This window comes from Echinops telfairi, unplaced genomic scaffold (genome assembly GCF_000313985.2).
Source record: "Echinops telfairi isolate 266 unplaced genomic scaffold, ASM31398v2 ScPeMD7_23;HRSCAF=83, whole genome shotgun sequence".
Classification (NCBI taxonomy): Eukaryota; Metazoa; Chordata; class Mammalia; order Afrosoricida; family Tenrecidae; genus Echinops; species Echinops telfairi.
Genome location: NW_022103920.1, coordinates 207,813 through 224,593, shown reverse-complemented (window position 1 = coordinate 224,593; position 16,781 = coordinate 207,813). Strand labels below are relative to the sequence as shown.

Sequence of the window (16,781 nt, the reverse complement as noted above, 5' to 3'; positions counted from 1 at the left end):
GTGCTTGAAGAGTTCTCTCTTCTCTGGGTCCAGTAGGTAGTGGCCCTGTTCTCCAGAATTGGTTTGCTAGGCTCTCTGGACCCCTGATGGTGGTTCCTCAGCCCTGGATCTCAGCTCCACCACGAGTACCCTGGGATGGCAAGTTTCCTCCCTGGCCCGGGTGGCCCTGCTCTCCGAGTGCAACTGAGTGTTGGCCCCATCCCACTGGTCTTGGCAGGCCCAGTTGTTCTGCCCTACCCCTTCAGATTTGGGCTGCAGATGTGGCCCGTAATCTTGAAACTCATGAAAGATAGCTCCACCATCCTGAGCCAAGTTGGAGAGAATCTGACTCTAAAACCCGCGACACTCTGGCCCAACCCACTGAGACCGGGTAGGTGATGGTCCCACCCTTTGAGACCCTGCAGCTCTGTTTCTCTTGCTGCTTGTCTCTGCAGCTTCTGCTTCCTGGTTCCTAGGTGGCTTCTAGGCTGCTCTAGCTTCTTGGGCTAGCCTGGCCCCTGTCCTGCATGGGCAAGTGTTACAGATCTCTTTAGCTCTACTGATAAGTGCCCATAGTCACCCCACTCTGCCAGTAAGCCATGGGCTCAAGACACTCAACTTTCTGCCTCTACACTAGGGAGTCTAACTCCTCCAACAAATACCTAGAGGCACTCAGCCCTCCAGCAGGCCTGCTGCTCAGATCCCTCTGCATGTGCCAGCTCTGAATTGTCTAGCCCCACTCGCTTGCTTCTGTTGTCTCCTGTGTTACAGCTCTCCTCCTTCTCTGCAGCCCTCACCAGCCTTGTCTCGGATGTCAAACTCCCCCCAGAGGCTCTTCAGGGCAATCTGGGCATCACTCTTCGGCACCTGAAAAGTCCTCCAGCCTCCACTCTACCCAGTTTTCTACACAGCCTTCACATTTTAGGAATGTGTAAGCACAGCGCCCCACTCCCACCCCAGTACCAAACTCTGTCTCAGCTGACAGGTGCTTTTCTGACAGAAATAGCCCAGATGACTGGCATTAAGGAACAGAAATGTTCGGAAGCTAGACGTTAGGGTGTAGCTCTAGGGTGAGGCTTTCTCTCTTTGACTCCTTCGCACAGTGTGGGCCCGGGCGCCTGGGAGAGCTCCGTGTGTCTCGGGATCCATCTTCCTCTGGGTCTGGGAGGTTCCCTGTGCAGGGACCTTCGACCCCCAAACCAGCTCTGTTTTTGGCTCTTCTCTCTTGAAGCTATGTGTTTCCGCTGATCTCTGCCTACTTGTTTAACCTCTTTTACATCACAGAAGGAATGGACTGAAAATATGAACTAGTCTTGGAGACTGTATCCTGCTTCAGTAACACGCATTAGAGGCAGCTCTAATCTTGCCTCGTGAATTTATTAGGAGTTAAGTGTTACAACACATAGAACAATTATATCAAATCCCAAAATGAAGGATAAACATAATCCCGAGGATCATGGCCTATCCAAGTTGACACGTAGGCTTGTTGGACACAATTTAATCCATAATATTTAACCCTGTGTGCCATCAAACTTAATGTCCTTGTCACATCTAAAACACATTCACCCGATCATATTACCCCAAAGTCTAAAATCATGTCTAGTCCCAAATCTCCTGAGGCAAAATTCTTCTTCATCTGGGTACCTGTGAATGTAAAAGACAAATTGCCTATTTACCAAGGATAATGGTGAAGGTGGTGGGAGGTGGACAATGCCCATTACAAGGACCAAAATTCCAACATGGCACAGAACAATTTATCAGAAACCATCTGGGCAAGGGTACTGCCCTCCAGAATGTGTGTGTTGGCCATGCTGCTGGGATCTTGCATGGCTGTGCCTCACTCTACCATCCAGACCCCCGGGGAGGGCAGACCTTGTCTGACAGTGGGGGTCTTTAAGTTGGAGGAGGGTGAGTTCTAGTGTCACCCACGTGATGTCTTATGAGAGAGAGCAGACACTGCCATAAGCAGAGGAGGGAAGGCAGGGTGACAACAGAGGCAGACCCCAGGGACTGCCGGAAGCCAGCGGACCGGCCTGGAAGAGCTTCTCCTCAGAGCCCTCAGAAGGAATCAGCATGGCTCAGCCCTGGAGTTCAGACTTGTAGCCACAGACCTGGAGACAGTCATTTCCATTGTTTAGATCAGACACGTGTAGTGTCCTGATGCAGGAGCCCTGAGACACCAGGAGGGTGGCCTTTGTGGATGAGATGAGGACATGGCTGAGAGATGAGAAGCACACGCAGAGGGACAGTCATTGTGGCTCCCCTTGTGCACTCAGCCTGGAGAAGGAAGCTCTAGGGACTTGTTCTTTAAAAACCCAACCTGGGAGGGTCCTCCTAAACCTTCACTGAGGGCCCAGCAGTATCTCTTCAAAAGGGGGCGCCTGGATTTGAACCAGGGACCTCTTGATCTGCAGTCAAATGCTCTACCCCTGAGCTACACCCCCTGGCATGCTGATGTAACCTAAGGATTGCCTTTCATATGTGAGCTAGCCCTCAGCTCTGTAATATTAACCTGTGCCTCACTTTGGGATTGGCTGGTTTATTACTAGATAGCTCCCCACCTGTTGTCCTGCCCCTTTGGCGTGGCAACCCCATCTCCTCAGATCTAAGCAGTGGATCCAGCCCCAACCCCTGGCACTTGTGAATGACGGCCCCTCACTCCAGATCTGAGTTAGTCAAGGTGGAACTGTCTGCCCCCTGGGAGGACATGGCTCTTCCCTGGGAGACCCATAGCCTGGGGTTCCCCCTGGGACAGCTCCCTGTGCCACTGAGATTTCTGCTTCCCAAGCTGCTTTTCTCCGCAGCTTCTGATCGCTGGTTTCTTGGCCCCTCTGCCCCATCACTTCTGGGGTAGCTGGGGCCAGGTGGTGTCTTTGGGCACCCACTCCACCAGTAAGCCGGGGCCCAAAGGTTCTCATCCCTCCCACTCCACGAGTCAGCTCCCAAGCCACCTGGCCCGAGTCTCCTGTTCTGTCGCTGCCACCTCTGTTGGGGATTCTCACCACCTGCACTGTACCCTGCTCTGCACTGTCTCACAGTCCTCGTCAGAATTGTCTTTGATGTCCACACTTCCACCGACAGTTCTTTCAAGGCAATCTACAGTCGGACCACTCGCCCATTAAAACTCTTCCAGCCTTGACCTATTATTACTCCTTACCAACACTGTGTTAGTCCGGGTAGACTAGAGAAACAAATTTATAGCCCTTCATATGTGTATAAGAAAAAGCTTTATATACAAGAGCAGTTGAATATAGAAGAAACATCCCAATCTGGTCCAGATCAAGTCCATAAATCTGATATTAGCCTATATGTCTGATACCAATCTATAAAGTCCTCAGACTCATGAAACACATGCAATGATATCAAATACAGAAAGATCACAAGCCAGTGGGTGCAAAGTCTTGTGGATCTAGTGGCGGTAGAAGCATCTCAGTGCTGACAGGGATCTCCATGTGGCTCCTCTAGTTCCCAGGGCACGGATCTATCAGCATAGTGCCATTTGTCTTGTCAGTAGAGCGTCTCTCAGAGTGAGCATCTCTCGCCTCCAAGGAGGAAATACAGGAGTTCCCAGAATCCTCAGAAGGCCATGCCCACACAGAGGCCTCATTGGCTATGACCTGATTGACTGACTAGACTCCACCCCTTCACTCTTAATCCTTTCAAGTCCCAGATTGACACCAGATTATGTAACTACCACAAACACTACTTGCACATTTTAGGAATGCATTAGAGCAACACTCCATACCAGCCTAAAATTGTGACTTAGTTATCTAGTGCTCCTCCAACAGATACATCACAAGTGGGTATGTTTTTAACAAATAGGAATGTCTTCCATCACAGGTTAAGAGGTCTGAAGTCAAATCGATCACAAGGATCAACCTATACCCCTCTCCCAGGGAGATGAAGAATGGAAAAGTGAGTGAGGGCGACGGGACGATGCACGATATGGAAATAATCATCTATAACTTATGAAGGGTTAATGAGGGAAGGTGGGCAGGGCACGAAGGGGGAAGAAATGGGGATCTGAAATCAGGAGCTCAAGTGAGAAGAGAATGCTTTGAACATGACAATGGCAGCATGTGTGCAAATGTGCTTGACACACTGGATGAATGTATGGATTGTGGTAAGAGATGTAAGAGCCCCCAATAAAAGTATTTTTTTTAAAGGGTCTGAAGTCTAAATTCAGGGTGCTAGCTCTGTTAGTAGGCTTCCTCCAGTCCTGATGTTGCGTTTTTCTTTGTATAATTCAGCTCTGATTATTTGCTCAGAATACAGAACAGATGTGGTGAGAGGACACCCCCTGACATACACCTTTCCTGATTTGCAGACAGCTGTGGATAACAGCAAATCCCAGCGTTTATTAGGGTCCTGTGAGTTTCTGTGACTGTAACTGAACTGGAGTGGAAAGCCCGGCCTTTCTCCTGAAGATTGGCTGATGCTTCCAGCCGCAGACCTGGAGATTCATAGCCTGACTGGTAACCACTTTGCCTCCAGGGCGCCGTTAACTACCTGAGAGAGGGCCAGTCACTCTTAGGGTGAGGTGACCAGACGTCCCGCTTTTGGCCGGACAGTCCCGGTTTTTAACAATTTATCCCGCGTCCCGCGGTGTTTTAAAAAAGTCCCGATTTTTGGAAAGAATGCATGACAAGCTTGGGAACTGCAGGAGAAGGAGAAGACCAAATTTTTAGTCAAGAACACCTCCCCCGCCCCCCACCCCCTACCCCCAGCCCCGGTCAATGGTTTCCCGCTTTACCAATGTTAAAATCCGGTCACCTTATCTTAGGGGTTTGCCTGGGTGGTAGCTCACCATACTGGGGACAGTAAAGGGCGGGAGGGGTGTCAAATGATCCTGAGGCATGCCCTATCAGGGCTTCCCTGACTGCCTTTGTCAGAAGGCCCTGGGCCATTCTTGTAAGCGCTTCTATCTACCATAATGTACGTATCACAATAGGGTCCTGTTTCCACGTCTGTAGCTCCACTTGTAACTGTGGTATATTGATCGCCATCAATGAAGAATTTGTGACATGTCCTTTGTTCCATGTCGATCTAACAAAGGTACCACATGAACACTCAAGCGCCGTGTTGTCCGCATGCTAATGACGTCTCTCATCCAGATGAAGTGTTTGTGGTTTTGTATTGTCTTTGCCCTTTTAAGACTTAATAAAAGTTCTCCATCAATTATATTTGAAGTTGAGTCTTGTTTTTACCCTCGACCACATTAAACACAGAGGAGGGCAAACAGAGAAAGGAGACCCCGTGACCCCTGATGTGGCTGGGCTGAGGACCTCAGGGGGCCGCCAGAGCTCGGACAGACACGGAACAGAGCTCTCTCGGAGCTCTCAAGAGGATCAACGTGGTTCCCACACGGGGCTAAAACTCAGCCTCCAGCATGGTGAGATAATACATTTCTGTCACTTATAGGCACCCACATTGGGACATTTAGTTATGGGAGACCCAGGAAACACAGACACAGCCCCGGTTTGTCTTCACTGAAGGAAGGAAGGCACAGGTTTGGGGGGCCCAGGTGTGGGTCATTTTGGAGATGTTGGTCCGTTCTTGTACAAAACTGAGAGTAGGTGGGCAATGAACAAAGGGGTTCTTTGCCCAGGCAGCTTCTTCAACCTCCTCCCTGCTGATGGTGCCAGGGGCCAAGGGCCCTGGAAGATCATAGAGCTGAGGGAAGGTGTCTAGTCCTGAGTCAGCCGCTCCCAGAGGGAAGCAGTGACTGTTACAGAGCTGGGTGCTACCTCACAAATGAAAGGCATTGATTAGGGTATATTGGTGTGCCAGGGGGTGTAGCTCAGGGGCAGAGCATTTGACTGCAGATCAAGAGGTTCTTGGTACAAATCCAGGCACCCCCTTATTTACCGGCCATTCTGAGGGCTAGCACTAGCACATACTCTTTACCTGGGTCCTCAGTGAAGGGTGAGCTCTCCACTTTTCTGTATCTCCCACCAAATGATTGGGTGGGGTGCAAATGGGGTGTAGAGGAATCTTTGTCAAGGATTGGTAGTTTTGTCATTTCCCTAACTATAAAAATGAAGCATCTCAGAAACATAATTCCCAGACCACCCAGGAAGACAAGCCACCAGTAGAGAATATTGGAAATCCGGGCCTGAAGTGGTGGAGCCCCCAGAGACCAGACGCTGAGTCCAGGAGACCAGGAGACAGAGCAGAGGAGCAGCGCCAAGACCCTAAGGCTGTGAGGCACGGCAAGGTGGGCTGCCTGCCCCACAGGAGCAGAGCCCAGGTGATTCCATGGTGGAGAAGCTGAAGACCAGAGAGAGACGTGGCTGCTGGCTGAGGAGGAGTGTTGCTGTGGACCGGGGCCTGCATCCTTCCTTCTGATCCTGGCTCGTGGTAACTGGCTTGGGTCCCTAGGAAGCCCCAGTGATCCTCAGTGTCGTCTGTGAGTTCTGTGTGCCCTAGCAACGAATCCAGAAGAAAAGCAGTGCTGTGGGAGGAATGGTTGGTGTCAGAACAAGGCAGAGAGACGTGGAGGGTGGAGCCATATCTGATCTCTGCCTTGTGGCAACTGACGTCAGGCTGGTGCGGAAATGGACTCTCCTGCATCGTGCAGCCAAAGGAAGCCAGATGTGGCCCCCACATCGATGCGCTCACTTCCCCGGGATCTGGTGCCCGAAATTCAGACTTCTTACCTTCTAAGCTGTATGAAAATACATTTCTGTTCACAGAGCCACACACGGGAGGTACTTTTGTGTCAATTGCTCTAAGTAAGAGAGTCTTAAACCCCGATTCCTGTAACAACGACCTTGTTTGGAAAGTATGTCCTCAAAGATGTCATGGCTTAAGTGACCTGGTGCTCGGTCCCGATCCCATGCGAGTGCTTCCTTATGAAAGAGGAGAGCGGCTTAGACACGGAGCAAGGGCACCATGGAGCTGGAGCCGTGTGCCAAGGGCCCTGGGCTGCCAGTACCCAGGAGGGAGGCCAGGACCAGAGTCTCTCAGAGCCCTCAGAGGGGCGACTGGTCTCAGATGGCTGGCACCCTCAGCCTGTGTCCACTGCGACGTGAATGTATCTCTCACTTGAAGCCACCCCTTTGCGGCACTTAGTTACGGCAGACAGGAACCACACACTGCTCCTCTGGTCTTCACGGAAGGAAAAAGGCCCAGGCTGGGCTCTGGGTCAGGAAGGGTCAGTGTGGGTCACTCTGGGGACCTTGGCCTGCTCTCAGCCGCAACCACAGAGGCAGGTCTAATGCAGAAAGCTGCTCTGCTCTCTCTGCTGGTGGTCCAGCCAGGAGGAGACCTGGAAGGTCAGGGAGCCGAGGGAAGGGCTCCAGTCATGAGTCAGCCAGTCCAGAGGGAAGCACCAGCTACAATTACAGAGCTGGGTGCTACCTTGAAACTCAAGAGCATTAATTAGGCCACATTGGTATGCCAGGGGGTGTAGCTCAGGGGTAGAGCATTTGACTGCAGATCAAGAGGTCCCTGGTTCAAATCCAGGTGCCCCCTTATTTATGGGCCATTTTGAGAGTTAACCCTCCCTCCCTGCCTGGATGCTTAAGTGGAGTCACATGATTGTGTCTTTTATGCGTGTGGACCTCACCTGCTCAGCCATGCGGAGTCCACAGAGGCCATCACCGTGGTTTGTGGGGACTGCTGAAATAAGATGCCTCAGTGGCAATGGCTTTAAAGAGCAGAGCTTGGTGTGTCTGACAATGCTGTGCCTACTAGTCCCCCATGTTGACTCCTGAGGGAGCTGAGAGAATGTCCTCCGTGCCTCTGCTGGCTTCCGGTGGCTCTGCCAATCTCGGTGTCCCCCTCCAGGTCACTGCCTTTCCTCTCTCTTCATATCTGTTTCTGCCAACTTTTCCTATAGGACAAATGCTGGGGGAGCTCAAGACCCCCTTACCAAACAAGTTCACAGTCACAAGCCAACACCCTTTAGCATACCTCCTCTGAGTCACAACTCAATCCACGACAGCCGTAAGCTTCCCTTCACAGAGTGCAGGACGGGGCACTCACGCTCTGTCCAGTCTACCTAGTGGCTGGCTCTTCCCACCTCTCTCTGTGTTTGTAGTGCTTCCCGTCACACCACGTCCTCCGGTCCCCACCCTCCCAGTGGGAGAAATAGCTCTTGCTTTGGCCAGAGCTGTCTGCCGAGTGATGAGCTGGGTGAATTTCCAAGGCCCCGGGGGTTGTTGTGACAGGGCTGAGCCCACCTTGGAGCAGAAGGTGTAAAGGAGGCGGGGACATGAGGGAGCCGAGGCTCCATTTGAACATCTGTGGAGTGCATGCCCAACGGGTCTCCTGGGATGAGCGACTCCAGTTCTTTGCATAAGAGGGGGCTTCAGAGCGTTCACAGACATTTCCACCATCTTGTCATTCTATTTCCTACAAACTGTTCAGACCATAAGACAGCCACCAAAGCTCCCTCGGGCCATCCACTTCCGGCTCGAGCAGCAGAGCGCCCCAGCCTGTCCCAGAGGGTCCTTGACCTTGGTTGTGCAGCCCCTGCTTTCTGAGCTGTCTCCCCCATTAGCAGACACTGAGTGGCCCCATGTTTCCCCTCCCAGCTGTCAAATTGCTGCTGTCCTCTGGGTCCCAAATGGTCAAACCCCACTGCCTCAAGTCCATTCGGACTCAGGGCAGCCCTACAGGACAGGGCAGAACTGCTCCAGAGGGTTTCCAACTCATAATGGCAGAGAGTCTGGGTTTGGCTGATGTTTTCTTTTTTTACTAGTATTGTAGCATATAGTTCATATTATCATTAAAATGATTCAGTCGTCTCAGGAAGAGCTGGGTAACCATCACCAAAATCACTTTCAAACATTTACTTCTCGGACTCACGATTGTTAGTGCCCCATTGCTCCCCACCCTCCCGGCCGTGCCTACAGGCAATTATGAACCCAGTCACTCTCTGTAGAGTTACCTGTCCCGGAGTTCATTTACAGAAAATCGTAGAAAACACAAATGAGGGAGGGGGGAACATCAATACCATCAGAAAAGAACCCAAAACAACTACTTGACAAAACTTGGGAAAATCTCAACTGAAAAGAGCAGGACCTGTTAAAAACTGAAACAGCTTTAGAAAGGGTCAAAAGGGAGACAATGATGTTACATTTTAATCTACCGACATCTGCCATAATGGAGTGCTCTTTCTGATAGCAGTTATTTACATTCCTCAACTATGTTCAGAGGGGATTCACTGGAGGCTTAATACATGTTGAATTCTGAAAACGGATTTTGTGATTCTGTTGTCATCCACAGTCTTCTGCAAACTGATGTTCAGAATGTAAGCTCTGATAGCATTCCCTCCTTTGGATTTGGATTTCATTATGTACAATCCTTGCATCACAGAAGCTGGTATTCTTCTTCTGTGTGGGCTTAGTGATACCTCGCTTAGGTGGCTGCTTCGTTGAAGACAAGTCCAAGGCTGTCATCTTCATGGAAGCAGACTGCCACACTTTCCTTCAGCTAGTAGGTCCGAACTTCTGATTTTTTTTTCTTGTTAGTAGCTGAGTGTTTTAACCACCGTGCAACCAGGGATCCATTGATCCCATATAGATCCTTTAAAAAGAATATAATGTTTAAAGCAGATATTGTTCATGAATTAAGCTAAAAAATTGTTTGGTTTTAGACCTTAGGGGATTTTTTTTGGCTCTAAGATTTAAAGATTATCTCTGGGCAATAGTTTCGTGGGTTCCTCCAGCCTTTTTAGTGCTATCATCTGGATTCCATAGAATTTTGAAATTCTGGTCCACAACTTTTCCCCTTTTTGTTTGGGTTCTTTTTTTGGACCTTTTCTTCAAAAGGTTCGGCATTGTTACGGGGCCCCTTCCGTTGTTTTGGTTTTCTTGCTTTGGGCCCCGGCCTTGCCGGGGGGCCTTTGGCCCCCTTTTCCCTTTCTTCTTGTTCCCTTGCTTCCCTCTCCTGTTGTGCCAGGTGAAACAGATCACCTGTACCTAAAATAAGAGCTTCTAATCATCAGTAGACACCATTGAGAGTAAAAGGGCAACCCCAGAGCATGACCAAGCACCCACTATACGTTCAAGGAAGAGTTCTTACCTACATAGAGACCTTGAGAGAAAAGATAAAGTGTAGATAATCTACTAGGAGAATGAGCAAGCCAGCTGAACGGTACTTCATCAGCACAAACATCCAGACAACCAACAAGCACATGAAGTCACTCAGGCCTCAGTCGTCTTGGGCGCTAAAGACGAAGCCACACTGAGGTAGCACTGTATTCTCCCCAGGACGGCAAAATCCCGGCGTACTGAGCATGTGCACAATAGTAACTCTCATACCCTGCCAGTGCTGGCATAACTGGTATAACCACTTCGGAAAACAGTTTGGCGAGATCTGTTGGAGTGGAGGATGTACGCATTCTTAACTCAGAATTCTGTTCCTAGGTGTGTGTGTCAGGCCTGGCTCTATCATTAGATGTGTTTGGGCAGGCACATCCATCACTCGGTTTTCTGTTTTTCTGTGCCCACCAAGATGGACACAGGCATGTGATTGACAGCCCCTCGATAGCAAAGGTCCATGCTTCTTTAGGCTGCTGTCTGGGAGCAGTAGGCCACAGGGTACAGGACTTCTGAGGAGGGAAACCTTGTCATGGTGGTTTGATGGGTTTTCACAAAGCAGGTCTGGTAGCACCCAAGAGGTTCACCCTAATGGGGCAACACAAAGGTTTACAGGAAGTTGGGTGTGGCTACACAGGTGAAAGACATTACTTAGGCCTTACTAACTATAGAAGGGGGTATAGCTCAGGGGTAGAGCATTTGACTGCAGATCAAGAGGTCCCTGGTTCAAATCCGGGTGCCCCCTTCCTTTTCCTAAATTGGTCCCTGAATTTTCAACTTGTTCATCCTTAAACAAGAGTGTAAGAAGATTTCTGGAACCAACAAACAGTGGGGCATTCACACGCAGTGGATCTTGTTCCAAGTCTGAATTTGAGCCAGCCAGGGCGCCACAGGTGTGCAGCGAGGGTGAGACCCCGCTCCAGTAGGGCTTCCAGAGGCCTCCTCAGCTCTGTGTGGGCCTCGGGTCGGGCTCTGTACCTGGCCTCAGCAGCACCCTCCAGGAGCCCGTGTGGGACAGTGTATAGCTCCTCTCCTGTGATGGACAGCCGCCCTTGTTAGTTCACCTTCTCCCCCGGCATTCGCCCTGGGATGGGGTGGAATGCCCTTGCCCAACCACCAGATTCGGATGCTAGTGTCCTAGACCGACAGCTCTGTGTCAGCTTGGCCGAGCTGGTTCTCAGTGGTTTAGCGGTTATGTCATGTCCTGTGGCAGTCATGTGATGATGGAGTCACCCCCATGTTGTAATCTGAGAGGATCAGCCAATCCGTTGTAAGGGGATTGGCTGGGATGCAACCCCTTCACTCAGATCGCAGCTGTGGTCCAATATGAGGAGCTCCCTGGAGCACGGCCTGCACCAACCACCTGGTGGCTCCAGAGAGAAGCAAGTGAAGGAGGAGGGACCCTCGGACAGCAGAGAGGCGCAGGGAGCGGGGGTCATGCACTGAGAGACTCCTAGACTCTGGGGGAGCTTAGTGACAGGGACCTAGCCCAGAGCCAACAGAGAGAGAGTCTTCTGTAACTGGCTCATGAATTCAGGCTTCTAGCCTCCTAAACTCTGGGAATAAACTTCTGCCTGTTCAAGCTACCCACTCGTGTTTCTGTTACGTCAGCACTCAAGAACTAAAGGTTGTGAAGCATGCATGGGGGTGGCATCTGACCTCTGATTTCTCAAGGGGGAGGGAGAACCAGACTCAACATGAGCCCAAGGTCAATTCCGAGGAGGCCGGCCTCTGCCTGCAGCCAAGGCTAAGGCAAAACCCAGCAGCAGGCCTTTGGCAAGGAGGAAGAGCGGCTTGATTGCGAGATGGACCAGACATGGGGATAGACAGAGCGATCGAGTCTTACGTGGCTGTAAAGGGGTGGCCTGGGACAGGACACTGGGAGGCTGGAACGAGCTGGGGATGTTGGTCAGCAGCAGCCTGTCTTCTGGTCACACGGTGGCCATGACTCGGGCTGCCTGCTGTGATGAGAAAGTTGCAGGAGCAAGTTTGAGAGTTTTTATCAAATGTCAATTTTCAAGGGGTCGGGCGAATCCAGTACTTCAGAAGTCTCCCCAGTCTGAGAAAGGAGGGGATATATAGGTGTATATATATATCTATAAATATATGTATATATATATATATCCCCATATATATATATATATATATATAGATATATATGTATATATATGTATATATATATATAAGAGAATGAGCTATATATATAGAGAGAGAGAGGAGGTCTGGGAAAAGCACACTAACAGTCTTAACTGTCAGTAACCGCACCCTGTCGCCTCCTCTGCTCCCGCCTGCACTGGCGGCTGCTGGACTTTCTGCTCATGCCTTGGGTGCTGGCAGCACAGTGCAACGGGCCCTCACTTTGTCCTCAGAACAAGCATCTGCTTCCACACGCTTTGACAAGTAGTCTCTGGCCTTTGGTGATTACAAATAACCATTTGTTTTCAGTTTTACTGCTAAGGAAACCAAAACAAATGGCAAGGGGATTGAACAAAGCACACTCTGGGCACAGTCCCACCCCTTCCAATGGTGGACCAGACAGCTCACCGGTCAAGGTCATGCAGAGAATGGACTCCGAAAAAAATGTTTAGTCCTGAGTCCCAGCTCAGCTGGAAGTAGCCAGATTGGTCATTGCCCAATATCCTGAATGAATTCAGAGTCCCCTTCTCCTCAGGGGGGGACTGTCAGGATCAGCTGGGAGCCTGGAAGGGCCATGAGGGTCTGAATGATCTCACCTGGTCCAGTCCACTGGTCATGTCAAGGACAACTAGAGATCCGGACAACGCATTCACATTTCCTTGCATTATCCATTGCAGAGGGCATATCCAGATAACCCGTTGACTAACACCACCCCACATGATACCACCTTATGTGATAATGAGGTGCGCCAGCGTTGGGTCAGGAGACCAACCACTACGTTGAAGTAAAGACCAATCAGGAGGCAGTAACAACGGTCAATGGGAAAGCAGGATAGGTTATAAGGCAAGCCGATGGGAGAGACTGCTGCCCAACTCCTGTGAAATCCAATACCACGCCCTGAGAGGGCATCAGCTTCCTCAAATCATGAGGCGACCTGCTTTGTGATTAAAGCTTACTTTGCTAATTAAATCTTCACTCTGCTTAAAAAAAAAATCATAAAAGTCTTAGCAATTCCTAACCCAGTCCTCTCCTGATGAACTCTTAGTGTAGCTAATATTTCCCTCTAAAGTCATTTCAATAAAAGCTACCTTCATCTCCAACTTCTAAGAGGAAACAAAGACATATTAATTCACCATAAGTTCTAATGGTACGACAAAGGCAAGAGAAAATCCACACGGCACCAGCAGTTCACTGAGGGCCTCGTGCAGCACCAGCCCGGCGACGCTCTGCTCCGGTCCAGGCCGGACAACCGTCAGCACCGTGGACTGCCTCGGCTTATTTCCCCTGGGATGCAAAAGAGCAAGTTTCGTCTAGTTTCTCCCTAACAAACATTTCTGTTTTCTGGCCTGAAACCACAAGCAAATCATTTGTTTCTATGTTTTCTGCTTTAAAGCTACTACAGTTATGAAATGAAATAAGCTTAAATTAATAAAAATCTTACTAAGCCCTCTCTTCATCTGTTAAGGTCAGACTTGCCTTCTTTGCTGGGTTTGCCACCGATCACTTCTCCCACTGCTTTCTACTTCTCTGCTGGTTTGATCATTTATTACAGCAGTCAGACAGGAATCATAGGCTTCACCGTTATGGGGGTTGTTGTGGAAGTTACAGCTCAGGATTACAAATGTTCAGGTTACAGGCAGTGGCACCTCTCCTCAGCCAAGCCCAAAACACACCCCTCTCTGATTTTTGCTTTTAAATCACATGGTCCCTGGGTCTCTGTCCTGCTTGGGCAAGTGTTAGAAAACTCAGCTGCTGATAAATGCCCCGGGGACATGCCACTCCACCATTAGTGTCAGCCCCGAAGCACTCAGCTATAATTCCATGGGGCAACAAACCTAAACCTCTAAGGAAGGGCCTGGAGGCACCTACTCTGCAGACAAGGCTCCCCCTCCCTGAAGACACTCAGCTTTACACGCTGCTCAGGCCGGGAAGTCCAATGTTCTGTGGCACCTGTGGCTCTTGGCTCTGCTGCCTCCGTCTTCAACACTTTCCTGGTGCTCCTGTGGGGTCACTGCTCTGACTTCTGGATCAGGGAGGCTCAGCACACAGGAATCCCAGGGCCCAGAGGATGCACACCACGCCTGTCTCTTCTTTCTTGAAGGCCGTGAGACCCTCTACCTCCAGCTTCTGAGACAGTTCATTTTAAACCTAGTGGGAGGGCAAGACTGAGCAATCCCCTCATTAGAGGCCAAGCACCTTACTTTAGTGGTCCCACCCAGTCATTTGGTGGGAATGACAAAAACTATGGCTAGAGGAGCCCTAGAAAGTAAATCACTGCACCTCAGATGTTCAGTGAATGAGACTACATGGGGCCACGACAGCCAAAACGTCAGCATGTGAAACCCGCCGACTGCTCTATGGAAGAAAGGTGGCAACGTGCCTCCATAAAGACTGCTGATGGTTTAGTTGTTCAGCACCATAGAGTCGGTTCTGACCCAGGAGACCCTGTGCACAACAGAACGAAACACTGCTTGTACCTGCGCCATCCTCACCGTCGTTCCTATCTTGAGCCCATTGTTGAGGTCACCGCGTCAATCCCCTCTCCTCAAAGGCCTTCCTCTTCCCTGCCCCTCTGCTTTACCAAGCATGATGTCCTTCTCCAGGGACTGGTCTCTCCTGACAACATGTCCAAAGTGTATAAGGTGAATTTCATCCTTGCCTCGAAGGAACAGGCAAGGATGTCTTTCAAGACAGATTGCTTGTCCTTCTGGTAGTTCAAGGCACTTCTCATGTTCTTCGCCAGCACCAAATTCAAATGCATCGATTCTTCTCCCAGTTTCCTATTCAATGTCCAATTCTCACATGCATGTGGGGCAATTGAAAAGACCATGACTTAGGTCAGGCACACCTTAGTCCTCAAAGGAACATCCTTGGTCTACAATACTCTCAGGAAGCCTTGTGCAGCAGATTTACCCAATGCAATACGTCTTTTGATCTCTTGCTACTGCTTCATGAGCATTGCTTGTGGATCAAAGTAAGACAAAATCCTTGACAACTTCTATTTTTAACTCCATTTATCATGATGTTACCTATTGGTCCAGTTGTGAGGATTTTGGTCTTCCTTATATGGAGTTGTAACTCATGCTGAAGGCTGCAGTCCTTGATCTTCATCAGCAAGTGCTTCAAGTCCTCCTCCCTTTCATCTTTATATGGCAGGTTGCTAATAAGCCTTCCTCCAATCCTGGTGCCACATTCTTCTTCATATAAGCCTGCTTCTCTGATTATTTTCTCAGTACACAGATTGAATAAGCCTGGTGAGAGGCTACAACCTTGACACACACCTCTCCTGATTTTAAAACATACAGTATTCCCTTGTCCTGTTAGCATAACAGCCTCCTAATCCACGTTCAAGTTCCACATGGGCACAATGAAGTATTCTGGAATTCCCAATCTTCTCAAGACTATCTATAGTTTGTTATGATCCACAGAGTCTAATGCCTTTGCAGAGTGAATGAAACACAAGAAAACATCTTTCTGGGATTCTCTATTTTCAGCCAAGATCCATCTGACATCAGCAATGATATCCCTTGTTCCACGTTCTCTTCTGAATGTGGCTCCCTGTCAATGTACTGCTGCAACCATTGTTGGATGATCTTCAGCAGAATTTTACTGGCATGTAATACGAGTGATAATGTTTTATAGTTTGAGCATTCCGTTGGATCACCTTTCTTTGGAATGGGTACATACATGTAGATTTTTCTCAGTCAGTTGGCCAACTAGCTGGCTTCCGAATTTCCCTGGCCTCTGGCCCCAAAGTCTATTTGTGGTATTCCTTGGAGACTTTGTTGCTCTGTTTCCCTTGCTGTTCTGCTCCACGCCCTTAGTGTTTGACTCTGTGTGGTGGGATCAGATCTGGCAGAATTCCCACACTGTGTCTCCAGTGTTGTCCCCTGTAGGGCTATGGGTCAGTGAGGGATGTTGTGTTTCAGAGTGGGGCTGGCCATGTGGTCTTCTCTGTGGAATGGCTGCTCTGAGAGGGAATCTCGTCGTCAAGGCTTGGTGGGCCAGGATGCGCTCCACTCTCTCTTCCTCCCCCTTCATCTGCTCCTGTGTGCTCTGATCAGACACGTCCCTGTCCCGCAGAGTCACTTCTGACATCCAATTTGATCTTTATTTTCTTTCCTGTCTTTTTAATGATCTTTTGCTTTCTTTGTGAACAATGGTTTTGATGTCCTCCCACAGTTCATCAGGTCTCTTGTCATTAGTGTCCAATGTGTCCAATCTGTTTTTGAGATATTCTCAAAATTCAGGGGCAGGAATTCAAGGTTGTATGTTGAGCCTTGTGGACTTTGTGTACTTTTCTTCAGCTTTATCCTGAACTTACGTATGAGTAGTTAGTGGTCTATTCCAAAATCAGCCCCTGGTTGGGTTTTAGAGGCTGATGTTGAGCTTCTCCATCTTCTCTTCTCACAGATGTCCACAATTTGATATCTGTGGATTCCCTCTGGGGAAGTGTGGCAGTTACATAATCTCCTGTCAACTTGAGTGAAGGGGTGGAGTCTAGCCTGTCAATCAGGTCATACCTAATCATGCCTTTGTGTGGGCATGACCTCCTTCTGAGGATTCTAGGAACTTCTGTCTTCCTCCCTGGAAGCAGGACATGTGCTCTCTCTCTCT

At 49.6% G+C, this 16,781-nt stretch overlaps 4 non-coding genes across 4 annotated transcripts; 3 read left to right on the top strand and 1 right to left on the bottom strand.

Annotated features, from left to right (window-relative positions):
- Positions 1 to 2,351: 2,351 nt before the first annotated feature.
- Positions 2,352 to 2,423, bottom strand: TRNAC-GCA. The gene has a single exon. It is a non-coding gene; the product is annotated as a tRNA-Cys (tRNA).
- A 3,345-nt stretch (positions 2,424 to 5,768) lies between these two features.
- Positions 5,769 to 5,840, top strand: TRNAC-GCA. The gene has a single exon. It is a non-coding gene; the product is annotated as a tRNA-Cys (tRNA).
- Positions 5,841 to 7,383: 1,543 nt separating this feature from the next.
- TRNAC-GCA lies at positions 7,384 to 7,455 on the top strand. The gene has a single exon. It is a non-coding gene; the product is annotated as a tRNA-Cys (tRNA).
- A 3,246-nt stretch (positions 7,456 to 10,701) lies between these two features.
- Positions 10,702 to 10,773, top strand: TRNAC-GCA. Its single transcript has one exon. It is a non-coding gene; the product is annotated as a tRNA-Cys (tRNA).
- Positions 10,774 to 16,781: the final 6,008 nt, after the last annotated feature.